Source organism: Emydura macquarii, unplaced genomic scaffold (assembly GCF_026122565.2).
Source record: "Emydura macquarii macquarii isolate MOO-44397 ecotype Brisbane River unplaced genomic scaffold, CSIRO-AGI_Emac_v2 contig_3343, whole genome shotgun sequence".
Lineage (NCBI taxonomy): Eukaryota > Metazoa > Chordata > Testudines > Chelidae > Emydura > Emydura macquarii.
In genome coordinates, this window is record NW_027133480.1 from 5,449,508 (window position 1) to 5,466,689 (window position 17,182).

The 17,182-nt window shown below is 39.9% G+C and overlaps 1 long non-coding RNA gene across 1 annotated transcript; it reads right to left on the reverse strand.

Moving 5' to 3' along the window:
* Nucleotides 1–15,014: 15,014 nt before the first annotated feature.
* Nucleotides 15,015–17,017, reverse strand: LOC137143597 (uncharacterized). The gene is made up of 3 exons (XR_010917215.1): nucleotides 16,885–17,017; nucleotides 15,588–15,821; nucleotides 15,015–15,219 (listed from the first exon to the last, which is right to left on the reverse strand). It is a non-coding gene; the product is annotated as an uncharacterized lncRNA (long non-coding RNA).
* Between the last annotated feature and the right edge of the window lie 165 nt (nucleotides 17,018–17,182).

Sequence of the window (17,182 nt, forward strand, 5' to 3'; positions counted from 1 at the left end):
AATGTTGCACTGGGTTAACAAAAGTTTCAGCTATGAACAAGTACTTTGCAGCCAGAGCCAAATGCCCAATTGCTGTTCCAGACCATTATGTAGGACGTATACTATTTCCTTTTCCGTCCACCTAAAGGAAGTTGTGCAGTGGGCAAACTCCTGGCCCTATAGAGAGTTCAGCCAGCTCCAGTAATTAAATAAACTGGCAGGGGACACTAAAGTGATATGACAGTAAGTCAAAGAATGAAGATAGTACTCCTGCCCTTGAAAAAAAATGGGAAAAAGAACTCCCTTCTTTTAGTACCAGAGCTTTTCTTATACGTAGAATTTCTTTGTAAGCAATAGCTATCTTTTAAATAATTAAAACCTTAAAAGCAGGTCCATGATCTACAAAGTTACACGCCAGCCTCTCTTTGTAAAGCCTATTAGAGATACCATTTAATGGCTATTGGACAGTTTACCTTGGTAAATGTCACTTACTTGTTTTACTCCAGGTTCTTCCAAGATGAGATTCTGTATTAAATCAGAACCTCTGCTAAATTTACAGACCAGAATAAGTACTGCTAAAAAAGAAAGCTATTCCAACATTAAACATGTGTATGTTTTCCATACTAATGGAGTCACTTAAAGCTGTTGCTAATTTAACTTTTTAAAAAGGCCACACTGTGGTGATTTGCATTTTCTTTAGGATATTGAAATGAAGAGAAAACTGCTGGGCGGTTAGGCTGCCCAGAGCATAGCTGGGGGCCATGCAGAAATAAAAACAGATAAAGAAAAGAAGAAAGAAAGAAACTGGCTTCTCTTCTAGACTATTAATAAGCAATTTGTCCCGCTGAAATTTACATTGCTAAGAAAAACGTGTCCAAGCGTTTGTCTGCTGTTTGAGTTCTGTCAGCACTGTCCAGCCTGTGTGGAGGATGGATACATTTTACCACAAAGCTGATTTATGATAACGCTTGAACTTTCAGTGCTTATAACTGTTAGGCAGGTCCAGCTGCACCAGGCGACGCTGACCATTTATTTGCGTATACAGGATCACCTTGTGTTTTCCTGGTATCTTTCCTTTCAAAGTGGACTTCTAATTCCACTGTAAATGTTGGCTGGAAGCACAGATCGCACTTGATGACTAGCTGAACAGTTAGTTTTCAATTCAGCTCTGAATGCTAAACATGGAACTGGTTTCTGAAGTTTATTTAAAAATCAATTTAGAAGTTGTTGGGAAATAAATACGTTCTAGTTTAGGTAAACAACAAGTGCTGAGAGCGACGTTTCTCTCAACAAAATTTCCCTCTTGTAGCAGAGAAAGGAGTTTGTTAAACTCTAGAGTGGGGACGGTGTGCCATCTACAGGACACTTCCATTTGCATTTACAGCAGGGATGGTAAAACCTGGGTTTTCACATCATACCCTTCTTATATTTTGATTGCTATTTAAGTCACTTATAAAAATTACTTGAATGTTTCTTGGTGCCATTTTGCTTATGAAACATTGATTACTTGTTATTTGAACTTTTAAACACTATATTAAAACTTTAAAAATAATAAAGGCTTCAGCCCTGTCTGCAGTTTTGAGACATTAGATTAAAAGATATGAAATGTAAAGATAATGCAATTTGATTTGTTAGTCTAACTCTGCGATTTGAGAGTTGATGTCCCCACAGACTAGGCTAGCTTTTCCCCTTTATTTATTTTTATTAAAACATCAATCTACTCTGGAGCTGGGTGAACTCCGTTTCACCTAGAGAACATAAAATTCTCCATACCAAGGAAATAAGCACCTTTCATAAATCAACAGTATTCCTGACAGATCGATCAATTTTTGGTTGTTAATCCGAAAGGAGGAGTTTTAATTGCTTCTTGCGTTTTAGTTCTGGCACCTTGGCGTTTCAGCCCCTTCGGTACTTGACTCTGTGTTCTTTGCTTTTGTTTGGGGGAAAAAAGACAGATTATTCGGCTAAATAACCGAAACCACTGATCAACTGAGCGGCATTCCCGATTTTGTACACAGGATTCAAAACCGCTCTGGTTCATTATATCCCACCTATCCTCCGAAATCATCCAAACAAAGTAACAGACCGTGCGTAAGCGACTAATCGTGCAAAGACATCCGCACAGAAATGTGCACTTAAAATAATTGGAAAGTAACTGCGAGGTGAGACGTCCCATCTAAATATGCACGTATAACCTGTTTGATGTAGGTAACAAATGGACATCGAGTAGCATAACTCTGCTGCCCTGTTTGATCAACCTGCCCCCGCCTAATTGTGCTCAGCGCAGCCCAAGGAATGGCTCAAAGTCACTCGTTGCAGCGAGGATTTGGTGTGTCCTTTTACCCGTCCACGCGCACCGTCTTACCACGCGGAGAGTGCAACTTTCCCTGTGACTTCTGCAGAATCAGACCTGAATTTGAGACCCCGCGGCGACACCACACACAGACACACACACACACACACACCCGGTAGTAATGGGACTGGGAAACCCAATCGCTTACCTTGCACGGCTAATTAGGCAGTAGGCAGGTTTTCCTACCGAACGCCCCAAACTCAGACAGGAGGAGGACAGAGTTTATTGTGGCGGGAACTGGCTGGGATGAGAACGGTGTGTGATCTAGGCTATTTAATACATTACTTACCCTACGACAAGCTCGGGAAAGCTCTGTGGGGCAAAGTGATGTGCGGCGCGCAGCAGTGCGCAAGCGTCCCGCCCCCCCGCGGTTTAAACAGGAGGGAGGCGGGAGCGAGAGGCTAGAGGGATTGGGCATAAATGGGGGAGGCAGGAGGTTTGGAAAGGCGATAAAACAGCCCGAAAAAAAGTTTAGGGGAGCCTGCCCTGTTAGAGGGGAAAGAGAGAGAGAGAGATGCCTTGCAATTCCCGCCCTTGAGCTGTGTCAGCTGGGAGAGGCGCGGAGCGAGATCAGCACCAGGACAGCAGGTTATAGGGATGTGACAGCGGGACCTGTGCCTCTGATTCGTGCCGCTTCCCTGGGGAGACGCTTTCTCCCACTCTCCCCAATTGGAAGTGGCTGCTGTGAGGCGGCGAGGGGGAGCCCTGGGGAGCGGCACTCAGCACAGGCAGTCTGCAGTCCTCGCTCATGGAAGATCAGGCAGGCAACAGACAAGAGGCATCCTAGATGCCAGCGGCAAGCGGGGCGATGGCGGGACTTCCGATGGCAGGAAATGCCCGTTCACAAGTTTCCTAGATGAAACACTGAGACCAAAGGGGCAAATCCCGATCCCCGCTCCCGGCTCTGTCTCAAGATGTGACCATCTGAATGAGGAAGAGAGCGAGATGTCGAATGGCTCACTGAAACACATTGCAAAATCATTCAGCACCAGAGGTAGGGACCTCAAAACCTGTCTAAAATTCATATAAACTGAGGAGGTCTGGTCCTCCTCCCCCCAGAGGAGCAAAGCTCCACACGTCAGTCAAACCTCGACATCTGGGTCAGTTGGGCAGATTTCTTCGCTGAACTGGTTTAAATGCTATGCTCTAACTCGTTTTTAATAATAGTTAGAGAAGATATGTCTCGGTCACACGGCCCCGGTATGCTGGTTCCCTCCCAAATTTAATCTGCTGTCCGATGAGCGCTTCAATTTAAGGGCAACGTTTGCGGAATAATAGCATTTATTAACGTAACACGCGGGTTCATTCTTTCACATTTTCACACGTCTGCGTTGGTGGTTTGATTACGCTTACAAAATCCGTGCAGAAAATGTACTATCCTAGCAAGTTTACACTGGGTACACACAGTTATCCAAAGTTACCACTAAGCCACTTTCAATAAAAGCATTAGGAGACATTTGTATGAACGTAAATTGGGTCGTTGCATTGCACGATTAATTCAGACAGAACAATTGAAGTTTTATGGGCATGCACACAGACTAAAACTGTTTTTACTAATACTGGCCTCATTGAATAATCAACTAGTGGAATTTACCATATGGTTAATCATTAACATTTTACTAGCCCCCATATCGTTTAGCCCATAGGAGCATAATGGTGGCATACAAGGAACCTGCTGTATCCCACCATTTTCAGCTGCCTCTTGCTTCAAATATTCTCAATCCTCCAGTGCAACCAAACTGTTTTATTAATCAACAAGGTTAAGAAAAAATACCTGAAACGATTGTAAAAAGAAAGTGGAAGCTTGACGTCATGGCAATGTATTAGTTACTGTACTACAAGTGGAACACAAGTGTGACCTGACAGTAGACAGTGACCTGCTAGTTATTTGTGCTTTATAACCATTGTATGAACCCATGGGAAGGTTTACAAAAAATCACGCTAATCAGGGGTGTACCCAGGATTCCCGCGCGCCTGCTACTTACCTTCTTTTGTTGCCCTCTGCATATTTTGTTTACATTTCAACAAATTGCATCCCAGGGAGAAGAAGGAGTCTGTGCAGAGCTAGAAGCATCATTGTCTTGAAGACAATATTTTCTGAATCAATGGTGATGATAATCTAGATACAATATTATATTTTTATGGATTAGGTTCTAATCTAATCTAGCCCTGTACATCAGAAGACCTCCAACCTAAAGACATTTGCTGTACCCCTTTAGAATGTGGTTCTATTTCGGAGCTTGTGATGAAACTCGGTAGGATAAATGAAGTATGCAGCGGCATGGAAAGTTTTAAAAACCATAGTTACTTGTTCTTCATCTGCAAAGAAACCAGAAGTCTTTAGAACTAAAAGGGATCGATCCTTGAGATGTTACCATATGATTAGTGTCATGCTTCAGTGAAATTCGTCTCTCTGACTTAAGAGACAATTAAAGAGACAAGGAGGGTGAGGTGACATCTTTTGTTGGACCAACGTCTGTTGGTGAGAGACAAGCTTTCCAGCCACATAGATCTCTTCTTCAGGTCTGGGACAGAAGATCTCTGTGTGGCTGGCAAGCATGTCCCTCTCACCAACAGAAGTTGGTCCAATAAAAGATTTGCCTCACCCACCTTATATCTCTAACATCCTAGCCCCCAGGGGCATACAACTACACAGCATAAAACATTAAGAGACAATGCTTTTCCTCTCTTTTCATCTCCTAATCAAATGCTCAACAATTCATGAGTATATTTATCTTGTAATTGATTTATTAATAACTATTTTAAACTGTTTAACTACATTTTAATTATTGCGTTTAAGAAAAAATGCATAAAGACAGTTATTTTCCTTGTAAACATATTGTTTTTCCAGATGTAAATTTTCTTCCCAAAGTAAATATTAAAGGTGATGAATTCTCACATTCAAAATGTTTTAAAGAACAGCAAGTTTATTTTTACAACTTTTTCTTTAGTCAGTTAGCGTGTTTTCAGCTTTCAGTAACATTAAACACATGAATTTACCAGTCTTAACTTCCAACAAAACATAGGGGAAAGCAAAACAAAACATCACCAATAACAAGTAGATATTGGTAAAGCTCTGTTTTAACTATTTCATTTGATTTAGTTTACCACCTACTTCAAATGGAGTTGAAACTGAAAATTTTTGGGGCCATGAAAATGACAGAAAAGCAGTGTGGAGTTTGAAAGCATCTTTCTTTCACCAACAGAAGTTGGTTCAATAAAAATATCACTTCACCCCACTTGTCTCTCTCATAAAAAAGGATGATGTTCATAAGCATTGGAAAAACGAGAGTCCTGTGGCACTTTAAAGACTAACAAATTTAATTTCTGCAGGCATAAGCTTTCATGGGCTGCAACCCACTTAGTCAGATGCAAGAAATAGAAATCAGATAGAGGGTATATATATACATCCAAGGGTAAGGAACAACAATAGGGAGGGTAGGTGTTAGCAAAGTCCATTCAGTTAGAGTAGATGAGGCCTATTCACAACCATTGATTAGGAGGTGAGAATGTGTGAACAGTGACAATTATTTTTTGTAATGAGATAACCATTCCAGGTCCATATTCAGACCCAGTTTGAGTGTGTCAAGTTTGCATATGAATTCCAGCTCTGCAGTTTCTCGCTGAAGTCTGTTTTTGAAGTGTTTTTGTAGAAGTATGGCAACTTTCAAGTCAGCTACAGAGTGTCCTGGGAGATTGATGTGCTCTCCTACTGGTTTATGGATGTTACCATTTTTTATGTCTGATTTGTGTCCATTTATTCTTTTGCGCAGTGACAGTCCGGTTTGGCCAACGTACGTGGCAGAGGGGCATTGCTGGCACATGATGGCATATATTACATTAGTAGATGTGCAGGTGAATGAGCTCCTTATGGTGTGGCTGATGTGGTTAGGTCCTGTGATGGCATCATTAGAGTCGATGTGCGGGCAGAGCTGGCAATGGGGTTTATTGCAGGGATAGGTTCCTGGGCTAGTGTTCTTGTTCTTGTTGTATGGTGTATGGTTGCTGGTGAATATTTGCTTCAGGTTGGGGGGCTGTCTGTAAGCAAGGATAGGCTTGAGTGAGTGAGGGATCATCTGCTAGGATAGGTTGTAGATCCTTAATGATGTGTTGGAGAGATTTTAGCTAGGGGCTGTAGGTGATGGCCAGTGGTGTTCTGTTGTTTTCTTTGTTGGGTCTGTCCTGTAGTAGGTGACTTCTGGGTACCTGTCTGGCTCTGTCAATTTGTTTCTTCACCTCTCCAGGTGAGCATTGTAGTTTTAAGAATGGAGCTCTTTATGGAGATCTTGTACAAGATCTCCATAAAGATCTCCATTCTTAAAACTACAATGCTTTTTTTGTCTCTATCTGAGGGATCGGAGCAAATCCGGTTGTATCTTAAGGCTTGGCTGTAGACAATGGATCGTGTAAAATGTGTCCAGGGTGGAAGCTGGAGGCATGAAGATATGTATTGTGGTGGTTTTTGGTATCACTGTTCACACATTCTCACCTTCTAATCAATGGTTGTGAATAGGCCTCATCTACTCTAACTGAATGGACTTTGCTAACACCTACCCTCCCCATTGTTGTTCCTTACCATTGGATGTATATATATCCCCCCATCTGATTTCTATTTCTTGCATCTGACCAAGTGGGTTGCAGCCCACGAAAGCTTATGCCTGCAGAAATTAAATTTGTTAGTCATTAAAGTGCCACAGGACTCTCCTTGTTTTTGCTGTATACAGATTAACACGGCTACCCCTCTGGAGCATAAGTACTGGGTTTCCCAGACTTCTTAGATAAATTAATATCTGATGTTAAAACATATGATGATGTTATTAGCAATGCAGTGTATAAAGAGCATGACTACCCAGAGAAAATTTTGACTAATGTTTATTTATTTTTTCTTAAGTTGGTTGAAGATCTTTCTTGGTATTGGTTATTCTTTTATGATGGAATTGCTACTTTTAGCAAGCTCTCTGCTGTGACAGATATCTTAAACTACTATTATATGTTTGGAAGTGATGCACAATTATTTAATTTGAAGATATTTGGAACAAAAATATAGCTACAAAATTAGACTGATCATTTAAATAATGGAAAAGCCACAGTTTAGGAATGTAGTTAGATTTCAGACATTGAAACTTTTAAATGTTAACTTCTGTTATAAACTCTAATAACATTTCCTATGTTTATCATTATTTTAATGCCAGCTATTTATTGTTTTGCTTTTAAATTTAATAAAATTATTTAATTTAATGATCATGATAAGTGTCAGACTGACAGCCTTGGAAACAGAAGGTATCTGTTTGCAGCTCAGAAGGTACTGCAAGGGGAGCTGCAGAACAAGATTGTTGCACCAGCGTAACTCAAAGCTGACCTGAAGTGACCATCTGTATGATGAGAAACGTAATTCAGCCTAGATTGAAAATTTGTCAGGGCAGGATCTGTGGCTTCCTGCATGTTTGTCCCGCACCTCATAATATGAGGTCCTGATTCTGACAGGGACCTTTATGTGCTATTGTTATATATCTATGACATAATAATAACATGATTTGTTCCTTTGCCTTTCTACTAAGGGTGCCAGTTAATTCCAGTATGTGATGTTATTCTCTCCACTACTGACTGAACTGCAACCAGCTCATTTCAGATAGCCCACTGAACAGCCTTCAAATGGTATTGACTTTTGTATTAAGGCTGTCCTGGCTTGGCTTTGCAGCAGTCCAGACTCAGCAGGAGGGGGACTACAGTCTTTTAAAACATTGCTGCACATGTCTATCATTGCATTTTGTTTGAATGAAATTTCCAATGAATCAGATCAGTTCTTGGTACTTGTAACCTATTTGGTATCTTTGTTGTAGTATTGAACATGGACTTGTGCAGAGATGACAAATGTACAAAAATAACCTGGATAGTGCCATGATATTTGCACATGAAAATAACATGCCAACTAGTCTTTAGTTACCTGCATTTTGAGTGCAAGTTGGTAGCACTGAGCAGAGTAGATGAACATAACGCATCGACTTTTAATTACCATTTCCCTAAATATGTTTTCCTTTCTTAGAATGCTACCCAGTTTGTTTTCTCCTCTTAAAGATGTATCAAACAGCTAGAAGAAATGGTGAGGCTTTATCAGCATCTTTGATTAAGAGAGTATACCCGCGGCTTGCTATTGAGGTTTACAGTTTGGAGAACATGTTAAATCCTCAGAAGTGCTGGATGCTCAGGTACCAGCTATAACCAATATTGCTCTTTAAATCTGTGCTCAGTAAGAAGAGTGCAATCTTTTCATCTGAATGCATACCACACAAGTTTTGTATGCCTTTGTCATGTTAGAATTAGACTCTTGCAATGTGCTGTGCATGGGGCTACTTCTTGGGACCATTCAGAAACTTAAGCTAGTGTAGAATGCATAAAAATAACCATTACATCTATGCTCAACAGTCTGGTTAATCTCCAGGTGCAGTGTTGGTTTTGACCTATAAAGGTCCTACAGGGGTTGGGATCTGGCTCCCTGTGATACCCCTACAGTTGTGATCAGTGGAGGCACTTTGGCTAACAGTCTTCTATTTTAAAAAAGTGCTGGTGGCAGGACGTTTTCCATGAGAGGTTATAGAATCTAGAGTGCAGAGCCTGCATTTGGTGACCCTTATGGCATTATCTGAATGTTTCCTTAGGATGTTCCAGAACGGATGGGATTAGGGATTTGGAATGACTGGTTAGGTAGGGGGAAGTTATTATTATTTTATTTATTATTTTATGATGAATTGATTTCAAGGGTAGTTTATTAGTAGAAATGTGAGTGACTGTTTTTGTGTGTGGAGAGAATGGTTATGTTTATATACTTATTAGGGCTGGCCAGCAAGCAATTCCATTTTGTGAAACATTTCAAAGTTTTGAAATGTGATTTTGTTCCACATTGGAATGAAAATGAGATGTTTCAGACACTTGTGAAATATGCTTGGTTGGGGAGAAGCATCAGCAGTTACTTACTTGCCTGGTGGGTAGGGCACACCCTGGGATTTGGGAATACTAGGTTCAAGTCCTTGTACTGCCTGAGTTGAAAAATTTTGTTCTGTCTCTCTTGTTTTGACCAGAAATGACAGCCTGGACTTGAGAAACTTTCTTGGCAAACTTTTCATTAACATCGATACGTTTTCGTGAACCATTTTGGTTTAGACAGAAAAAATGTCCTTAGAAAATTTTGCAACCAGCTCTAACTCTGATATTGATTTGTAGTGTTATAACTTTTCATGTTTTGTACAAGCACATTACACTGACCCACACATGGGCGCTGGCAGCAGGGAAAAAATCTGGAACCTCTGGAGCTAAATGCATGAGCTTCTACTGCATGAACTAAAAGACACATCAATTTTAGCCAAGGCTGTAGCATGTTCATCATTCTCTATGGGGCCTAGTCACCACTAGAGGGACAGAGCACCACTCTGAGCAAGCATGGATTACATACTCCTCCTATTTTATATATTGTGATATAGCAAGGGCGGAGGGCAGCAGGAGAGTATGCCTATTTGCAAACCGGGAAGTGGGCGAGCCCGCTCACTGCTTAAGGCCCCACTCCCAGCCTAAGGGGAGGAGCCACCGGACCCAGAATGCAACTGAATGCTTGGAACAACAAATGACAAACCAGGAAGGGTGTGGGGGTCACAGGTGTAAACGAAGGAAAGCGGAAGGGGACACTGAGCAGAGAGCCCCAGACAGCATCCACTGCTCCTGGAAGGTGTCCAGGGCAGGGAAGCAGCGCCTCAACTTCAGAGGCTTTCCCAATAGAATTGCCTGAAATTCCCATACAGGCCACCATTTGTAACACAGACCGGTGACAGCAACAGGGATGAAACCTGTGATCTTTGGAGCTTGATGCATGAGCTTCAAAACACATCTCTGTTAGCCACCACTATAGGGAAACAGAATGCCACTTCCAGCAAGCCTGGGGTTTCATATACATAAATGTTTTAAATTAATTGTGCAAATCTTTTTATGCTGTGTGAAGCACTGCAAATTCATTTTTAACATTTTAAATGCAAACCCTTTATTTTTCACACACTCTTGTTGCTCAGAAAAGAATTTCTGGTTGTACTCGAAACTTTTAAACACACCAGAATGATAACATACAAGTACCTGGTCTGAATAATCTTAGATGGTTAAACCACTTACTAAATGCTAAGATTCTTTGGGCCAAATTAATCTGTAGACTTATTGAAGTCAGAAGAGTTGCATGCAGGATAAAACTGTTCCCTTTATTTTAAAAAAAATCAACTGATACAGTATATGTCCTCCTGGTCTCTCCCATTCATAAGTTAAATTATCTTGCTGTAGGACTTCTGTCTAAAGGTAGTCAGTTAAGATTTTAGAGTAGGTCTAAAGGAACACATTGATGTTCCCTGTCCATTTATTATTTGCTCATTTTTTAGTGCACCTCACCCTCTATCAGCAGTTTTCATTCCTCATTCTTTAATCTTAGCTCTACCTTGCAGTGTGTCTTTCAGTGCTGAGGCAGTGAAACTCCATATTCCAGCTCTGCAGGGATGCTATAGAAGTGTAGGTAAGTTTCCCCATGGTATAAGCATGTTACCTTTGCAGTTTCACTCTTCCATCATCCTGGAGCATCTTGTCTACTCCCAAATCAGTTTTCCTCATGACAGCACGTATTTGCTGCTCTCTTAGTAGTGGGCATGTGGCAAACATGTTTCAGCATATGTGAAATATATTGTTAGTACTTGAAAATTTAAATTCCATCTGGTAAGTGGGAGTTTGATTTCTCGGATAAAGGTTCTTGCATTTTGTCTGAGCAATAAGCATTTATAATTACAAGAACTATCCTACACCAGGCATACCACATGTTCTGTATTAACTCATATACCAGTTTGTCACTAGAAGTACATAGAATAACTGTTTGTTTACAATTAATACATTATTGGACTTAATTTGTAATGATAAAAGACTAATTATAATGCCTATTTTTAAAGGATTTTATAAAATGCATTTCTGATATTATTGTACAGTCCTTTCTACAGGACTTGCAATAGATTTGTAAGGATACTTGGTTAAAAAAGGGCTACTAATGAATCATAATTAGTGATTTTAAAAAGCTGCATAGAATTCTTTATCTTTAGTGAATCACGAAATTATTTTCTTTATTTGTTGAAATACTTTACAGTTATTCTTTTTCATACAGAATGGAAAGTGAGTAAAGCACCATGATAGAAAAGGTCATATTCTCAAAACCATAAAAAAAGTAATGTCATCTCCTCTAGTGTTGAAGGTTAAATATTTTAGTGAAAAGTGTCAGGGATATAAGAGGACATTGACTGAAACAGCGGCCCACTTCCTTAAGTAACTGTCTTTGTGCTACAGTCTTGAATCCCCTAGTTTAAAGACCTATTGGAAATGAGGTCATGAGGTGAAAGGTCATGTATCAGGTGACCAAGAGTTCAAGTTAAAATGTGGCAGCAGCATTCATCAGGGACAGAGCAAACCAAAATCACAAAAACTTCACCAACAGTCACAGAGTCCTGTCAGGCATACAGAAAATAAAATCTGTTCTCTTTGTGTTTCAAAAATTAAAACAAAAATGGGAGCTATAGTAAATGTTTGCCTCTAGGCTCATTTGCAAGTGGGAAAGTCTTATGACCTGCTGGTGGAGAAAATTAGGATGATGAAGGAAAATTTGTATGGTTTGATAAAAATAATAGAGAGAGAATAGAATTTAAATATTATTAGTAGAGGATAATATGAAAAAAGCATTTTTTAAAATAAAAAGCATTGTAATCAGATCATATTTACATGAATATGCACTAATAAGAACAGCAAATGTTGATAGCTTAATTAATTATGCTGTACTTAGTGTATTTTTTATTTCTAATACACAGAATGTATAATAGACATAAAATAGCTATTCTTTAAACTATATCTGAATTTAGTACATCATTTTCAGCTTTTAGCTAACATTTAGAGTTAACTTTCTGGTGCATGTAAAATATGAATACAAACAATAAAATAAGAAATGGTTACTGTTTATGACAGGTCAGCTACACTAAATACTTTCTTGGTGTGGTTGGGTGTATAAACCCTGCACTGGGATTGAAGGGATTAAAGAACAAAGATGGGCCCAGGTGACCCCACCCAGCTACACTTGAAATCATGCTTCAGATGGAGGTGGAGTTTAACAGGAAGCTAAAAGCTCAGAAGGGGGCTGACCAGGCAGGGAGAAGGACCTGCTCTGGAAGCTCCTAAGAAGGCACACTGCAGAGATTTCTCAGGGGAAAGCGGAGCCTACCTGCTGAGTCCAAACATACTAAAGGTGCAGTTAGTACCTTTTCTTCATTACTTTTTGCTATGGACTGCTAATCTTGGATTAAAGAGTTGGGGATAGGAAGTGGCCAGGGCAAACAGCCTTAAGGTGCTCTTGGGTGCCTGACTTTTGGTAACCCTCACAGGTTCCTGGGCCAGAGCCTGATGTATTGTGAGGGTCCGGGGTCCCCTACCAATCCCCCTCCACATTAAGAAGGAACCAACCCCCTAATAACTAAGCAATGCTTACATTAAGCACCAACTTTCATACTTGGTTAAATGGTAACCAGATGTGTAAAAGGATGTCTGCATATGCCTGCCCTGGTGAGATTCTGGCACATTGATCAGGTTCCCAATTAATAACAAGCTTCCAGACTATGACACAACAGGCCTGGGAGTAACATGCATGTCTGTTGGTGTACGAAAATTAAAACTAGAAAAGAGTCTGAGAAGTTAGGTACTTCAGAATTTGTACATTGCATCTCACTACAAAAATACTTAGGAATGATGGGACTGTGATGGAATCTTATAGATTCATCCATTCCATAGCTGTGTTAAACAGAGTAATAAGGGTATTTCACACAAAGATACAAAAGGTAAAGTGCTGCAGACTTCTGGAGAGATAAGAGAGCTGTGACCAGAGCTTACAAACTTAATGCTCCAGCCATGGATATGGAAGATATTCACTAGCATTGGCTCTCTTACAACAGGATGCTCCATGGATAATGTTGAAAAATCCAATTGATGGGAACCATTAAATGCACAATTTTCAGTGGCGTTATTTGGTTACTGAGGGAGCTCCGCAGGCAATATTAAATACAATCATGTGTCTAAAAGAGTCTGCTGTATGTCCAGCACTGTCCATTCCTCAGAGAACCTTCCAAGTCTATAGCCATCTGACAAGGCATCTACTAGCATACTGCTGGCATGATTCCTGCTAGTAGCCATAATCAATTAACTACTTGAATTGGATATTTTAAGTTTTTTATATTAGGTACTAAAGCCAGAGAATGACAGTTTCTGTCATATTGAATTAAAATAGTTCCAACTGCAAAAGCCACCATGAATACTGGATTCTGATTAATTTCAAATAATAAGTACATGCAGGTTTCACTCTTAGAATATAATAAAAGAAAATGATGCCCTCTCCCATGTTTTTCTACTAGTATAGGTTAAATATGCACTTCTCTTCAAGGCATATTTTGTCTACTCCTTACATTAAGAAAACTAACACTTCCAGTTTGAGGAATGAATATTTGTTGGGTGAAAGCAAGCCAACCTGCAAAGTAGAATATGAGGAAAATGAAATGTTGTAGCATCTCCTTTCACTTTAAGTAAAGCAACTGATTCCACATGTCAACAGGACATATGTATCATGGTCCAAGCTAGATTTTTTGAATTCAGTAAGTGATATTCTTTAGAGTACTGTCTTCTATAGAAGAACCCAGAGAGTAAGAGCCACTTCATTTTGGGTTGAATTATAACCACAGATCAGATAAAGTTGGGCTTTGTTTGTTGAGTCTGACATCTCTACAGTGCAAGAGATACACTTGGCATATAGATCGGGGTGGCCAAACTGTGGCTCATGAGCCACATGCGGCTCTTTTAGAGTTAAAGTACAGCTCACGGAGCCCCCTGTGCCCCCACCTCCCATTCTCTGCCTACCAGACTGGGGTGGGGAGCTCGGAGTTTCTGCCCTGTGGCACGGTGGTGGGGCTAGAGGAGGCTAAAGGAGCCCCACCACCCAGCAGGGAGTAGGGTTTTGTTTTCTTTTGGGGGGGGGGTGGTCAGTAAATTTGGCCACCCCAATGTAGATTATTCTGAATAAACCTTTTTTGTATCCCTAAAGTTGTTAGCTAAACTTCTATTTTCTATGTTACAACAGAAAGCATCATTCTGTCATCTCATAGGTAGTAGCAAAACTCATAGCAAGCTCATAGAAGGCCAGCTAAGTGCTATTTCTTATTCTGTGTACAGGTGATGCAAAAGCCACAGAATCTGGAGGCAGATTTGCATCTGAATCAGAATTTATCCATGTGTGAAGATATTCAGATTCAAGGTTCTGGTTTGACCCATTATAAGGATAGGCACAAGCTGTAAATATTATAACTTGATCAGCATCTAAACTTTACTAACCTTAGGGCAGAGAAGTGGATCTGCTGTTCCAGTTAAACCTGTCGTACTAATTTAGATGGAATATATGGGCCCAGGGATTTAAAGGTGTTAACGTGACCTAGTCACTGTTCAACATTAAACAGTTTTAAACAAAGCTCAGGGTTTGCTATACAGAGATCTCATCCTGCTTAATACCATGGCAAACACATGATTAAAATTCCTTTTAACTCTTTAATAAAGATACAGAAAAGAAAGAAAAGCAATTAAAATATATGAAATGTAAAGTATTAAGTAAGGCTTTGATTTTAACAACACCCTTTGTTCCCTTTCCCTTTAGCTGGAGAGAGGTTTTTAAGAAGGAAAAACTCCTTGTCTGATGATCTTTTTGCTAATATTACAGATGATCATAACTGTCCTTTTTGGGGAAAAGAGAACAAGTCAGTTGAGATGGGCTGGAGCTGCTGTTGTTAGTCCAATCCTGTTTCCTAGAAGACAAAACAAGACGAATGTAAAAGGGGGAGAGAAAAGAATAGTAAAGATATAGACAGTGTAGCTTCTGTTTCTGGTGTTGACTCTGACTGGCAACCTCACTGCTGGAAAAAACACAGGCATGCCACATGGTCTTATCAGCTACTCTGAGACCTGGCAAACTTGTACCAGCATCAGGTTGTTTAGGGCATTGCTTTTAGCTGCCTTTGTGGCCACAGGCTTACAGTAGGTTTGCAATATAGGCAGCCTTGGCTGGCTAAGCTAGACTCTTATTAAGCCAAAGGAGGGGGAGAGAGAGAGAGAAGAAATAAGGTAGGGAAAGAAAAGAACAAATGGAGGGAGGAAGGGGATGACAAAGTCTCACATCCTAGGTGTAGTGGTAGGGATTTAGCTGCAGCTGGTAGAGGAGGCAACAGCGATATCATCTGGGTTCCTTTGTCTGGTCTGGTTAGCCCATCTCTCAAGAAGGTCTGGGATCCCAGGATATGGTGGGGGTTTAGCCATGATGGTAAAGCTCACTCCTTCCCCTGCCTCACTTTTCAGTCAGCCAGCATTGTAGTAGCTTCCTTTTCTCCCCAAAGTCTCTTTTTGAGGACTCCTAACGGGGAGTAATGGGTGAAATAGCCCCATCTCCTCATTATTTTATGCACCAAATAGGCCTAACTTCCAGCACACCAATTTTGGTCCATTGATTTCCAGTCCCACACTTTTCTCGTTTACCAGGCCTGATTTTAACAAGACCTGAGTGATATCAGTAGGCCTTCTTGTTTGTACTAATTGCATAGTCTCTTTTGCATCTTTTCCCAAAATAATTTGTTACACGTTATTGTGACACTTTACAAAACTTTCTCACAGTTGAGCTCACAATTAAGGTAAATTTGCAGACTCACATCAAGCCCCACCTCCAATTCTATGGTATGGTTTAGGAAAGATCTTATTTTACAGGAATATTTGTTCACTGTAAAATAATAAACAAAATATACTTGTCAAAATCATGTCCTGTGCTGTTTTCTAGGGTATCAGAGCAGAGCTGGAGCTGGCCATCATGGAACTTAAAGAAAGTTTAAAAAATTATCATAACCATTTATTTGCACAATGCCTCTCTAATTCTTGCTAATAGAGGCATTCATTACTTTCTTATTAATTGTAGTTATTCCACTTTCAACAGAAACATCTGCAGGTATTAATTCAATTTCTCTATAAATTAAAATTTAATTTCTCTATATAATGTCAAAATATTTCTGGCAAACAAAATTTTCCAATGTATGCATTTTCTGATAGTGCTATTGTTTCGTACTCCTCTGTAGAAGTCTTGGGCAATTTATAGATGCCAATTGCATCTGTAAAATTCACCTGACATCATTCAACAACATAATATAGTGTTATGCAATTTGTCTCAAACACCTAATGCACAAAAAAAGGAGGAAATTAATTAGAGTTTATTAATAATTCTTTTACTTTGTCTTTATAAAATAAACACAGACCTCTCACAATTTACAAACTGCCTACATCTATGTAACTTTCAAACATTATTGTGAGGGAATAATATTAGTTTTTTTAATATGGACCCTCCCTCTATTCCAAAGACTCTTGTAATGTTTCAGAAACCAATTTACCCTTAAAATCAATCTACAGGTGTTCAGTGGGACTGGACTCCTAACCTCACATTCTTCTTAGATTCCTGTTTCAGCGTATTCTCTGGCCATTAATTCCAAGGAAGCAATATTATTTAGGTGTGCTTTTTGGTGTGGAAGCTCTCTATGCATCCCTCATTTCTTCCATGGCTTCAACACACCCTTCCCCTGCTGCTTTGAAATTGGAGGAGCTTTTACCCATTATATGCTCTGCTTCTCCAACCAACTTTATTGACATTCACTTTCTTATAATTAAAGCACAGCAGGAGAAGCGATCCCCAGGTGCTGGTTGTGAGATGCTGGGAAGAATAATCACCCTTGAGGT